The sequence below is a fragment of the Cyprinus carpio genome, chromosome A25 (assembly GCF_018340385.1).
Source record: "Cyprinus carpio isolate SPL01 chromosome A25, ASM1834038v1, whole genome shotgun sequence".
Taxonomy (NCBI): domain Eukaryota; kingdom Metazoa; phylum Chordata; class Actinopteri; order Cypriniformes; family Cyprinidae; genus Cyprinus; species Cyprinus carpio.
Genome location: NC_056596.1, coordinates 3,698,791 through 3,712,517, shown reverse-complemented (window position 1 = coordinate 3,712,517; position 13,727 = coordinate 3,698,791). Strand labels below are relative to the sequence as shown.

General features: G+C 31.0%; 1 pseudogene; it reads left to right on the top strand.

Annotated features, from left to right (window-relative positions):
- The first annotated feature begins 207 nt into the window (after positions 1-207).
- Positions 208-13,142, top strand: LOC122135541 (annotated as a pseudogene).
- The last annotated feature ends 585 nt before the right edge of the window (positions 13,143-13,727 follow it).

Sequence of the window (13,727 nt, the reverse complement as noted above, 5' to 3'; positions counted from 1 at the left end):
CAAGCTTTCCAACCCCAAAGACAAAACAGCAGTTTATTTTTTTTTATTTATTATTTTTTATGTATTTGATTTCCGCATCCTTTTTAACGACAAAATGCTTTTAAATGATCGCATTTATTGTGCTTTACTTATGCCTATTTTTGCAGCAGGTTTAATTCTAACTAAATAGTACTTCATTTCCCAGCATGCAACCAAAGCAGTTCCGGATCGTCTCTGAGCAGCTGCATGCTGGGAAATGTAGTCCTCATCCTTGTATTCCGTTCCCACCGTCTTCGACAGGAAAGATGCCGGCCGTACACCACAAATTATTACTCGAGGAGGCCTTGCAAGACAGTCCGCAGGTAAAAATTATTTTACTGGACTTTTGTTCAATGCTTTAGTACTCATAACTGTTTGGTTTTGTGCGTTTAGCGTTGCAAAACTGATGATGCGGTTGTCGCGACGCGTCGCAGCGCGTCTGTGCCAGCTAATCTAAATAAAACATCGTTTTAGGTTAAATTTAAGTGTAAGATTAACCGGAGAATAACCTCAGCTCATAGTTCATATCATTGCATGTATGGTTAATTTAAAAAGCTTTTTATCTCAGATAAGCGCCTATAGACGAGACGCATCCTGCACGTATGTTGATCATATGTTTATAAATATGAGAGACGCGTGTATCTGACGCTACAAACGCGAATCTTATTAAATGCTTTGTTGATTTTTTGTTGTTGTTGTTTTGTTGGTAGTGGTGGGAGTTGTGAATGAAGGGGCCTGTATGGGAGGAGTGAGATGTTGTTTAGGTGGTCCAACCCACTCAAGTCTGATACTGATACATTAGACCAGATGAATCAGATATTAATATCAAATCTGACACATCAACGTCAGGTCAGAAACAACTACAAATGCTATTGAGTATCAGCTCTGCACCTGACAGGTCTGAGGCATCAAGTGAAACACTGTTGCATTGTCTTGCAACATGTCTTGATTAATACTGGCTATGCAAAAGTCATAATTAGGCCTAGTATTTGCATGTTATTTCATAGCAGTTCAAAAGCGTGAAGCCTCTCCCACATGCTTGTGATATTCTCAGTGAACTAATGATTTACTTCATATGCAGTTATTTGTCTGAGTCATACCCAATAATGCAATGCTCGCCCGGCTGTTCACTTTGTTTGCACTGGAAACACACCCAAAAGTCTATCCTGATCCCTGACAGAACACACCTGTGGATACACAAATGCTTGTTGCACGTTTGACGCTGTGTGAATATGGAGAATTGTATGCGTCCCGTGTTCACTGGTGTTTGTGTTTGCAGACGCGGTCCTTGCTCAGTGTGTTTGAAGAGGATGCAGGCACGCTCACTAACTACACAAACCAGCTGCTCCAGTCTATGCAAAGAGTGTTTGGAGCACAGGTACACACAACACACATTTTCACTTTGACTTAATCAGTAAAGTCTGTATTTTTAAATAAATGTTCAGCTTGTTGTGCACAAATGATCAGTGCATGTTATTTTAAAGCTAAAAGTTTGTTTCCATAGTCTTTTAGCAAACTTTCTTCACATGTGAAACAAATGTTCTTTTCTGATGATGTCACCAGGGCCACAGGGGTGCGGAAAATAATAACAACCAATAGTATCATAGCATAACATTTACGATTCAATCAAATTCCAAAGGATTAATCCATATACTTGGAAATATGGAACATTATGAATTTTAATTTAATTATTTGAGCGTAATTTAAATGTAATTAAATATTATAAACAGCCAGACAGGAAATAATTATAAAAAATCTTAATATATGTTTTATGACCTGAATATAAAGTTATAATTTTAAATATGTAAATATAAATTTGAATATTTATATAAATAAATTAGCATGTAACTATCAAACTGAATATATAAATGTTATATTTATTATGTAAATCTGAATGTGTATATTTATATTTCTAATTATGTATGTTTTGATTTATGTATGTATTTATGTGATTTTTAAAGATCTGAATGTATGTTAATCTTAATATGTAATAATTAGTCTGAAAATATAAATATTAATTCAGATATACAGTATAGTTGTAATTCTGAATATATAGCTATAAATCCTAAAAATGTAAATTTTTAAGTTATATATATATATGAATAGTTATAAACCTTGATTATATAGTCATGCATTTGTTAGATATAAATCTTTATTTTATTTTATTTATATATTCAGTTTAAGAATTTCTTGTTAGGCGAATATATATATATATACTATATATATATATATCTATATATATATATATATATATATATATATATATATAATATATATATATACACATTTCTTTTCTTTTTTTCGATTTGACTTACAGTTTTGAATAAAATGCAATTACATTTTTTAATAAGTTTATATAATAAAATCAATAAAATTAGCCCCTTTAAGAAGCTTGTTTTTTCACAAAGATCCCACAACATATGCATTCTGATTTCACTATTTGTGTTAGCATCAGACCGATTCTTCATCTGACTAAAATAATTTTTTCTTTGAGTCTGCAGAATGAAATGGCTCTGGCGACAGAACAGCTTTCTAAGCAGCTCTTGGAGTATGAGAAACAGGTGAGCAGTTTTGACTTCCTCTTTAACGGCGGCGGTGCATTAGCAGTCGTGAGGAGCTGTGGGAATGTCTGAATATCTGATGTGTTACTGATCAATCTGATCTGATGCTTTGTGGGCGCAGAATTTTGCTCTGGCAAAGGGCGATGAAGAGGTGATCAACACTTTACAGCACTTCGCCAAAAGCGTGGAAGAGGTGAGAAGACACCTGCAGTGTGTGTGTGTGTGTGTGTGTGTGTGTGTCCATCTGTCAGGGTCTCTCGGTCAGAGCGAGGCCATCAATTGTGTGGCAGGTGTTCTCTCTCGCAGGTTGTTTGATGTACAGTATGCTATGATGGCATGATCACAGAATTTTAATATTATCTAGATCAAAGCAGCAACAACTTACAGTGTGACATCTCCGTTGTCTATTACTGTCCACACTCTGCACACTAATATTTTTTATAAATATTGAAAATAACATAACTATTAAAATATTACTGTTATCTCTCTAGCTGAACTCTCTGCATGCTGAACTGGCCTCTCAGATTGCAGACAAGATGGTGTTTCCCATGGTGCAATTCAGAGAGAAGGACCTCACAGGTACAACACTCACCTTAAAGATCATCTGCTTTCATTTTGTTTATTTCATTATTCATTCATTTATAGAATTTAGTGAATGTATGTTTTTTGTAACTTTTTAACACTTTTACTATCTCCTCATGTTTAAATGTTTGTTACTGTACCTTTAAGATTCTTACATCCAATTTTTATTTTATTCTTTTTTTAGACTGTTTACATATTTTTTATTAATTTTTTTTACGGTAAAAAATACTAATTAAAAAAATACTATTTGATTTACTTGTGTATATAGAATAATATTAATCTTATGTTAAAATTAATTCAGTTATTTTTTAAACATCATATTAAATTTCAAGCAGACAGTTAAAAATTACTTTTTAATAAGAATTTTTTTTTTATTTATATTATAATACATATATTTTGTCTGCTTGTTTTTTAGATTAATATTAATATTGATAGTTATTATAATATTAATTTAGTAATATATATAATTAATTTATATAAATATATTTATATCATATTTTAATATTAATTTAATTTATTTCTTGAACATTGATGTCTTTGATCATTAAATTCTAAGTAGACAAATAAAAAATATTTAATAATATTTTAATAATAAAATTGTTATATTATTTATATCACTTATTAAAAGAATAATACGGTTTTATTTTCTTGGTATCTTTTCAATTAATATTCATATTTATTTAAATATGAATTGTTTATATTCCTTAATCACTCTTAATCACAATCTCTGTTTAAATGCTTGTGTTACTGTACCTTTAAGGCTCTTGTATCTGTTTTTTAAATTATTTTAAGGCTTTTTATACAGTATAAATGTATGTATTTTGTCAAAGGTGAAAATCCTGTTTTTAATGATATGATCTGTTGAAGTGAAGTCTGAGTGTCAGGTAATCAGATCTCAGTATGATGTGAAGGAGATTTTAAAGCGCTGTGCTGTTTGTTTTCAGAGATCAGCACATTGAAGGAGATATTCAGCATCGCCAGTGATGGTATGAGGTTAAGAATATCTCTTTATTAATAATGGATGAAAGAAAAATAGTTCTGTGCTAAATGAAACCACTTTTACCTCTTTTTGTGTCTCTTTGTCTCTTTCAGAGCACGAAGCTGCCATGGTGAAAATATAGTCCGTTTACCTAAAAAGAGAGGAAAATGAAAAGGTAAATATTGATCAGATGTGTCTGCTGATATGTTCTATGAAACCCATCCATCAGGATCCAGCAGTGAGTAGATAAATGTGTGTGTGTGGACAGATGAAAGCTGAGGTGGTGAGAGAGGTGGCGTATTGCCGCAGGAAGCAGCATCAGGCCGCGATGCAGTATTATTGTGCTCTGAACGCGCTGCAGTACAGGAAGAGAGTGGCCATGCTGGAGCCCATGCTGGGATACACACACGCTCAGGTCTGTCACCTGATCAAAACAACCTCAGCTCGCCGCAGTCACTGCTTCACTCTTTCACGGATCAGCTACATTTGAAAGCTTTTGTGAATAGCAAATAGTATACTGTATGCACACTGGGGACCACACATCAGTTGATGCATGTACAGTAGTCTAGCTGTATGAAGAAATAGTTAATATTCTCAAAATTATTGGTCAATGACAATATACTTCACGATATAATTCATTGACAATATACTTCAAATTAATTAAAAAACATTTAAAGATATTGAAATAATAATTTCAAAAATACTATTTGCTTGGCATTTAGTAACATTGGTAATAGTATTATTTATATAAATTTTAATATGAATATTATTAATATTAACTGGGTTTTAATCCAGTTATTTATTGAATATTAGTGTGTTTTAATCTTATTTAATTTAAAAGAGACAAAAGTAAAAATTAATTATTGTATTTCTAATAATAAAACTATATTATTTGTAAAATAATAATTTCAAAAATATAATTTTATTTGTCGTGATTTTGGATTATTATTATTATTATTATTATTACTGATGATTATTATAATTGTTTTTTATATTTATTTTAATATTCAGTTATTTTTGGAACACCATATTATATTTAAAATAAAAAATGTAAAAAGAATTTTGTTTTAATAATAATATTATTATACTGTTTATATTACAATTCGTTACATTATATATCATATTACATTAATATTATTTATTTTACACTACACTTTCAAGAATACTATTTTGTTTGCTTGTTTTTAAAGATTAATATTGATATTTAAAGTTCAGTTAGTTATTCATCATATTAACTTCTAAATGGACAAATTTAAAAAAGATATTTTTAATAACAACAATTAGTATATTATTTATATTGCTAATTAAAATTTTACATTTCAAAAATGCTATTTTATTTGCTTTTAGGTTAATATGATTTTTTTTTTTTATAGATTTTAAAACAATCAGATGTTTCTGGAAAAGCATATTAAATTTTAAGTAGACAAATTTCAAAATAAATAAATTAATGAACTGTATTAAATTCTAAGCAGACAAATAAAAAATATTTATTATTATCATATATATATATTTCATATTAAAACAATAATTAAAAAAAATTCTCTTTTATTTGCTTGGTATCTTTTAGAATAATAGTTATATAAATATGAATTCAGGTGTTTCTTTTTCTTCAGCTACGTCTTTTTATCATATTGTTACAGCTGCTTTTTAAAAGACATTCAAGGTTGTGTGTGTCTCTTTGCAGCCTGCCTGTGGTAAAATGACTAATGCATGACCTCTCTTGACTTTCTGCTTCAATGTAAGTGTTATTTGTGCACATTATGGTCAGTATAGCTGAATAATCTTTTATCCTCTTTGCTCACAGATAGATTTCTTTAAGAAGGGGATGGAGCTGGTGTCGAAGAAGATGGACAGTTTTCTAAGCTCAGTTTCTAGCATGAATCAGAGGTAAAGGAGCAGAGTGATTTCTGTGATTGATCGTTGATTGGCTGTGAGTGAATCGAGTCTGTGTCTGTGCTTCAGTATTGAGTCTCAGTTAGAGGTGGACGCAGAGGTCATGCGTTCGTCTCAGAGAGAGCTCCTGTCCGTGGATGACACCGTCTACATGCCGGATCACGATCAGGTCCCCGTGAATCGCGCTCTCGTCCAGAAAGCCGGTTACCTCAACATCAGGAAGTACGCCTCACTTTATATCTGTCGGATATGATGAAAACGTGCGGGTGACGTCTCGTGTTTAACATACTGAACCCTCTGTGTCCGGCAGTAAGACGGGTCTGGTGACGACGGCGTGGGACCGCTTGTTCTTCTTCACGCAGGGCGGTAACCTGATGTGTCAGCCGCGGGGCGCGGTGGCAGGCGGGATGGTTCTGGATCTGGACAACAGTTCTGTCATGGCCGTCGAGTGTGAGGACCGCCGCTACTGCTTCCAGATCACTTCACCCAACGGCAAAACGTATGGAGACAGTGCTTGTGTGTGAATCTGTCAAACGAGTCAGGCTTTATCTGTCAGCTCATAAAGGTCCCAGGCTGCTACAGGGAGTGTTCCTGTAGATGAATTGGGGGCAACAAACAAGAGATATTAAGAATAATAAAAAAAAAAACTATATTATAAATATTATTAAATATTTAAATTATGTTTATGTAATAAATAAACTATATATAATTCTATATGATATAAAATTATATATACACACATGGAATTTGTCTTGGTGACAGAAGAGATATATTATATATATATATATCGATATATATATATATAATATATATATATATATATATATATATATATTATATATATATATATATATATATACACACACACACGTACATATATAAGCTTAATAAATACCAATAATTATATTTTACTTTTAATAAATGTCATGGAGATATTTTTTGATATTTTTTTTATATTCTTATTAACAGAATATTAAAAATAAACATAAATAAATAAATAAATAAATAAATATGTTAATTGTATTATTTATCAATTATTATTATGTATACAAATTTATATATATATATATATATATATAGTATATATATATATATATATATACACATATATAAATGAGAAGCAAAAAGGTAAATATCTTGATATTTAAGTTATAATATGCAATTAAATGATTAAACTCATATTTTGTTGAAAAAATTTGAATAAAATGGCGAGAATAAAAAAAAAAGAGTTAGAGAAAAAAAAAAAATCAAGATCCAGATTTCTTGAATGAAGACATTAAATATTGAATAAGCATCTGCCAAATGCATAAATGTCAATTAACATTGCTATGTTTTTAGATGAAAGTCATTCCATTTTGAGCTGAAATTGTCTCAGCTGTAGTTGAGTTGATTCACTCTCTTCAACTGTAGGTTATGTCTGTCTTAATACACAAAACTAAAACACTGAAGTTTTTATAATCCAGCCATTATGTTAAATAGATGTCACTGCTAAAAATATGGCTAGTGCTGAAGGAAACGTACACATCTCTTCATTTCCCCAGTGAGTCTCCCTCTCACCTTGTTCCTCTGATCCTCCATCAGTGTCACTCCTTCTGAATCTCCCGCTGAATGATTCAACAGATTAATGACGTCCTGATGTGTGTGTCTGTGGTGTTAATGGAAGATTCCTCCGTTCTCCTGATGTTCACACTGACACGTCCCTGAGATAACAGACATGATGTCTTCCTGTGGTTACCATCGCTCTTTCTCACTCTGTTTTCAGGTCTCTGATTCTTCAGGCCGAGGGTAAGAAGGAATATGAAGAGGTATTTACACTCTTATATAAAGATGCTTTGCAAAATACACTCTGAACTCAACTCTCTTGATTATAGACTGATTTATGACTGCACATTCTTTCTGCACACTTCTTTCATTTTTCTCCACAGTGGATTTGCACCCTCAACAACATTTCCAGACAGATTTATCTGACCGACAATCCTGAGGTATGGCTTAAAGAGTGCTTTCAGTTACCTACACAGATTATAGCAGTTACAACATGGTAAACAAAAATGATAGAAATATGTACAGTATATTATAATACAATACACAATGTGAGCACTGAGGGAATAACTTAGCAACATCCTTACAACTGGAAGGTAAATGAATATGCAAATAATAATTTAGAATTAATCGCTTTTTAATTAAATGAAGGCTAAATGTATGTAAAAAATAATACAAATTACAATTATCTATTATATATATATGATATATAATATATATATATTATATATATATATATATATATATATATATATATTGTAAATTATACATATGTTGGCAATAGTTGTGCTGCCAAATATTTTTTTGGAAACTGTGATACTTTATTCAGGATTCTTTGAATTGTTTTTCTTAATGTTATTACATATTAATAATATATACATACATACATATTAACATCTTTATACATTTTAATTGGTATATTTTAAAACATTTGTATATATTTGTTTATATTTTATATATATTTGTAATATATTTGAAAAATATAATTTTTAATAATCAAATACAGTATTTGAATTATATATATAAATTTCAAGAAAACAGTCAGAATTAAATACCAAGTCATTAATACAATTTCTATATTTTATATATATATATATATATATATATATATATATATATATATATATATATATCTATATACACACACATTAAAAATTAGTTTTTTAATTAAAGGCAAAACAAATTTAACTGTATTAATTACAGTTTACTTTATCACACTTATTTATTTATTTATTATTCGTTATTTTTTTATACATTTTTGTATGTATCAGATACCTAATGTGAGCACTGAGTAAATCTATGTATCTGTCAGTTGAAGTGTGTGTGTGTGTGTGTGTGTGTGTGTGTGTGTGTGATGTTTTCAGGCTGTGGCGATCAGGTTGCATCAGACGGCCCTCCAGGCTGTGACGCCCATCACAAGCTTTGAGAAGCGAGCAGAGGGTTCTCCTAACCCAGACCGGTACTAATATTTCATGATGACTAACAACATTCATGCTTTTATAGTTTATTCAAATCTTTTAATAGAGCTTTATAAACTATTGTTAAAGTCCTGTTTTTTATTCTCCTCCACAGAGCGAAACCAGGCGGGCGTGACCTCTAGAGAGCCTCAGAAACCCCCTGCAGCCCTCGAGCCTGAGGATCTGATCGTCCCAGGAACGCCAATCCAGTTTGACATTGTGCTGCCCGCGTCTGAGTTCCTGGACCAGAAACCGAGCCGGAGCGAGGTCAGAGGTCAAACACCACCTGGACACATGAAGAGATTATGAGAAACAGTGTGGCCTTTTTGTGAAGTGTTTATATGAACCGTATCAGTGTGTGTGTTTTTACAGTGTGTTTATAGTTTTACTGTCTCTGCTCTGTTATAACGGTTTGTTTTCTGTCAGACGCACAAACCCCTTTGGTGAGACGGAGGATTGACGGTGATTCAGACACACACGGTGAGACGAGCCTGTTTCAACTCGACACACTGGGGAAGTAAATAAATAAAGTACTACTTTATATATATATATATATAAATATATATATTTATATATATATATATTTATTTTTTATTATATAGATATGATATATATATATATATATAGATATATATATATATATTATATATATATATATATATATAATTCTAGAATTCTAGAAATTTTTTTTTTTTTTGCAGATTATGAAGTAATTTTAATGATTATGATTTATTTTAATGTACTATATGTTTTTATATGTTTTATATATATTTACATATTTGATATGCATTGTCTATATTTTTACTATTATACTGAGTTATTTATCTATCTTTCTGTCTATTAATTGATCCAAGTTTTTAATGACATTTGGTAAATATGCTAATATTTTTTAAATATATTTTTAAAAAAGTATTAAAAAAAAATATATATATATATATATAATCAAATAATATGAGCATTAAGTAAATAACTTAGCAATATATAAGTATTGTAAATATTTTGTGTATACTTTTTATACATTTTCTATATTTTAAATCATATATATAAATTTGAGAATAATAGAAAAAGGTAAAACCAATATTACTAATAAAAAATGTATAATATATCAGTGTAATATATTATAATAAATGTATTAATACTTATGTTTATCAATAAAAAAATATATATATATTATTTAAAATATTAAATTAAGTTTATATTAGTATATTATATTAAACAGTAATTTAAATATATTCAGGAATTTATTATATATAATATATATATATATATATATATATAGATATATATATATATATATAATATATATATATATATATATAGATATATATATATACACACACACACACAAATATAAATATGTGGTGAATAATATAAATATGTGGTAAGAAATGTGATTATTACACATTATGTTCTTAAAATAGGAAAATATTTTTGCAAAAATATAATTTCTCTTTTTCCTTTTATTTTATGTCAAATATCCCAGATTCGCTCCTGCAGCAGGTGTTTGCCGTGCGGTTCTTGGGTTCGATGGCCGTTCGGGCCGGTCACACACAGGAAGTGATCTATGAAGCCATGAGGCAGGTTCTCGCCGCTCGCGCAATTCACAACATCTTCAAAACCAGCGAATCCCACCTGATGGTCACCAGTACCTGCATCAGGTAGAACTGCTCTGACCTGGACTGTTTCACATGTTTATATGTGTGCAGGATGCTCAGGGAGCTCCAAAATGTTTTTGTGTCTCTCAACAGATTGATCGATCCGCAGACACAAGTCACCAAAATCAGTGTAAGTGCTGATTTATTAATAAGACTGCGGCTACTGAAGCCAAACATCAGCGATGACATCTCTCTGATCAACAGCAGAAACATCTCAGTAGTGTGTGTGTGTGTGTGTGTGTGTGTCAGTTCCAGCTGAAGGACGTGACTCAGTTTGCCGCCCATCAGGAGAACAGCAGGCTGATGGGGTTTGTTCTGCAGGGGAGCGACTGGAGCGACGGAGGCGAGGATCAGCCCTCCTTCAGCGTGTTCGCGTTTGAGAGCAACACTGAAGGAGAGAAGGTCTGTCTGAAATCATAAACATTAACGCTTACATCACATATTTAATATCAGATTAATGCCTGAATTTCTGCTGTTTCTCCTCAGATTTGTTATACGATAAACCTGGGGAAGGAGATCTCACTGGCAAAGAAGGTAAAACCACAACATCTGATGTTCAGAGATTAAAATCTGCCATTTTAAACATCATTCACAGCCAATTTAATGTCTGGAATGTGCTGTTTTTTTTTTTTTTTTTTTTTTGAGAATAAAGATTTTCTGCTGGAATTTTTTTTTTTTTTGCATAATACATATGTGTATATAAACATATACATATATATATATAGTATATAGATAACTAGGCTGGGGGGGGGGGGGGGGGGGGGGGGGGGGGCAAGGGATGGGGGGTCGATCAAACTATATATATGTCAAATCGTTATATATATATATATATATATATATATATTTATTTTTTAACATACACACATACAGTACAAAAATATATCGTGTAAACAAAAATTTTTTTTTTTTGTGATTTTTTTTTTTGACATTTGTTATGTATTGTATATATTTTTGTGTAATATTTTGTGTAATATCACTGTGAAAACATAACAACTAACAAAAGATTAACAGAATATTTACCATGGTATTCTTTGAAATACTATATTGACAGACTGTTGAGTCAATTTGAAAATTTTTAAAAATAAAACACCAAAATTTTATTGATATTAGTATATTATATTAAATGTTTTAATGTTTATTTTTATCAAAAGTGATAATATTTGATTATAGTAATAAAAGTCTTTAAATCAACAAAAATTTTATATTATGAATATATTAGTATAATCCTATTACATGTTAATATTCAAACTTACTATATGAAATAATACAAATATTATACATGTAGTTTTTTTAAAGTATTGTATTAAATGTTTAGAATATATTTTAAATAAATTTATATTAAAAATTGAGAATATATTAGTATAAAATATAAATAAATTATAATTAATATTATGTGAATATATTAAAATATATTAAGACTAAATGAAGATTGTATATATATATATATTTCTAAACTTGTATTGATTAATTTGGATTGCATTGGATGGAAGCATTGGGTTAAAATATTAATGTTTATACACATTTTTACAGTTACATTCAAAGGTCATTTCCAATGTGTATATTTTTAGTGGGGGTTTATTGTCCCCTTGTGATTTTCATGACGTGCACCTCACCCTTGGTCAGGGACCCTGAAGCTCTGGCCCATGCTGATGAAGGCGAAGAAGGCCATGCCTCTGACGAACGATGGCAAGTTTTTGCTGCTGGAGAGCGAGACGGGGGCTGCAGTGGAAGCAGCCGGACCGGACGAGCAGGAGTCAGAGGCCTGATCTGAACACAACACACACACACACACACACACTCTCATTTCCTGCTGCTGTTCTCTCATCTCTAGACAGACTAATGAAGGAAAGACAACAGGTGATCTGTTTAGCACTTACCCAGTTTTAGATGCACCTGATGAAGGATAAAGGCTTGTTGTAATCTTTCAGTTTCAACACATCAGACATGAGTTTACAAGTTAGAGGAATAATTCACCCAAAAATGAACATTTCTACCGTTTCCTCAACAAATGAGAGTTGCTCAAGCAAGGGTACTGCATGACTCTAAATATAGTGCTTGAGTACTATACACTCATTTTATTATATTTTAATGGTACTTTTTGGAGTTCAGCAGTGTAAATTACTGTTTTAGTTTAATTGTGTGGAAAAGAGCAACTCAAGGGTTTTCATTTTTGGGTGTACTGTCACTTTAAGGAAAAAGTCTTTTAATGATTCTATTCGCAATTTGATTGTCATTTAAACTTCATTACCGTTTAAAATTGTTTCCTAATGTCAAAGTTTGTTTTAGCTACAAACTGTTTTTTTTTTTTTTTAAATGATAGTTCATTCTGTTGCTCATGATACAGGAAAGGTTTAGATGTCTCACACTACGTTATAAGCAAACACCTCCAATGAAACCTGAACATTTGCACATTCTTTCTTCCTGTTGCATCTGAAATATTAAATGCTGATTTTCATAACATTTACATTCCATAAAGCTCCCATTATACTTTAATTGTGATGCTGTTTAGAATTATGTCTTGCAAAGCCTGTGTGAATCCCAATTTGCATACTAGCAACGATTTAGTATGCAGAATTAGCAAAGTTTTAAAATATGCATTCATGAATGCTAATACTACTTAGGAAAAGATGTTTGGTGGTGTTCTTGGTAAAATTAAAAAAAATGCATGAAAAAATGTTAATGAATAGTTCTTCCAAAAATGAAAACTTGCTGAAAATGTGTTCACCCTCAGGTGATGAGTGTGTTTCTTCATCAGAGCAGATTTGGAGAAATGCAGCATTGCATCACTTGCTCTTACATCTGGGTTGGGGTCCTCTGCAGTGAATGGGTGCCGTCAGAATGAGAGTCCAAACAGATGATAAAGACATGGAACTGGAGGAAGTGTTATGGATTATGGACTCATATTTTGGGCAGAGGTGACGGTTTAAAGCTAAAATGTCTTGATGCATTTTTTTTTCTTACAAACATGGAGTTTTTTCACTTCACAAGACATTAACTGATGGACTGGAGGTGGTGGGATTACTTGTGGATTATTGTGATGTTT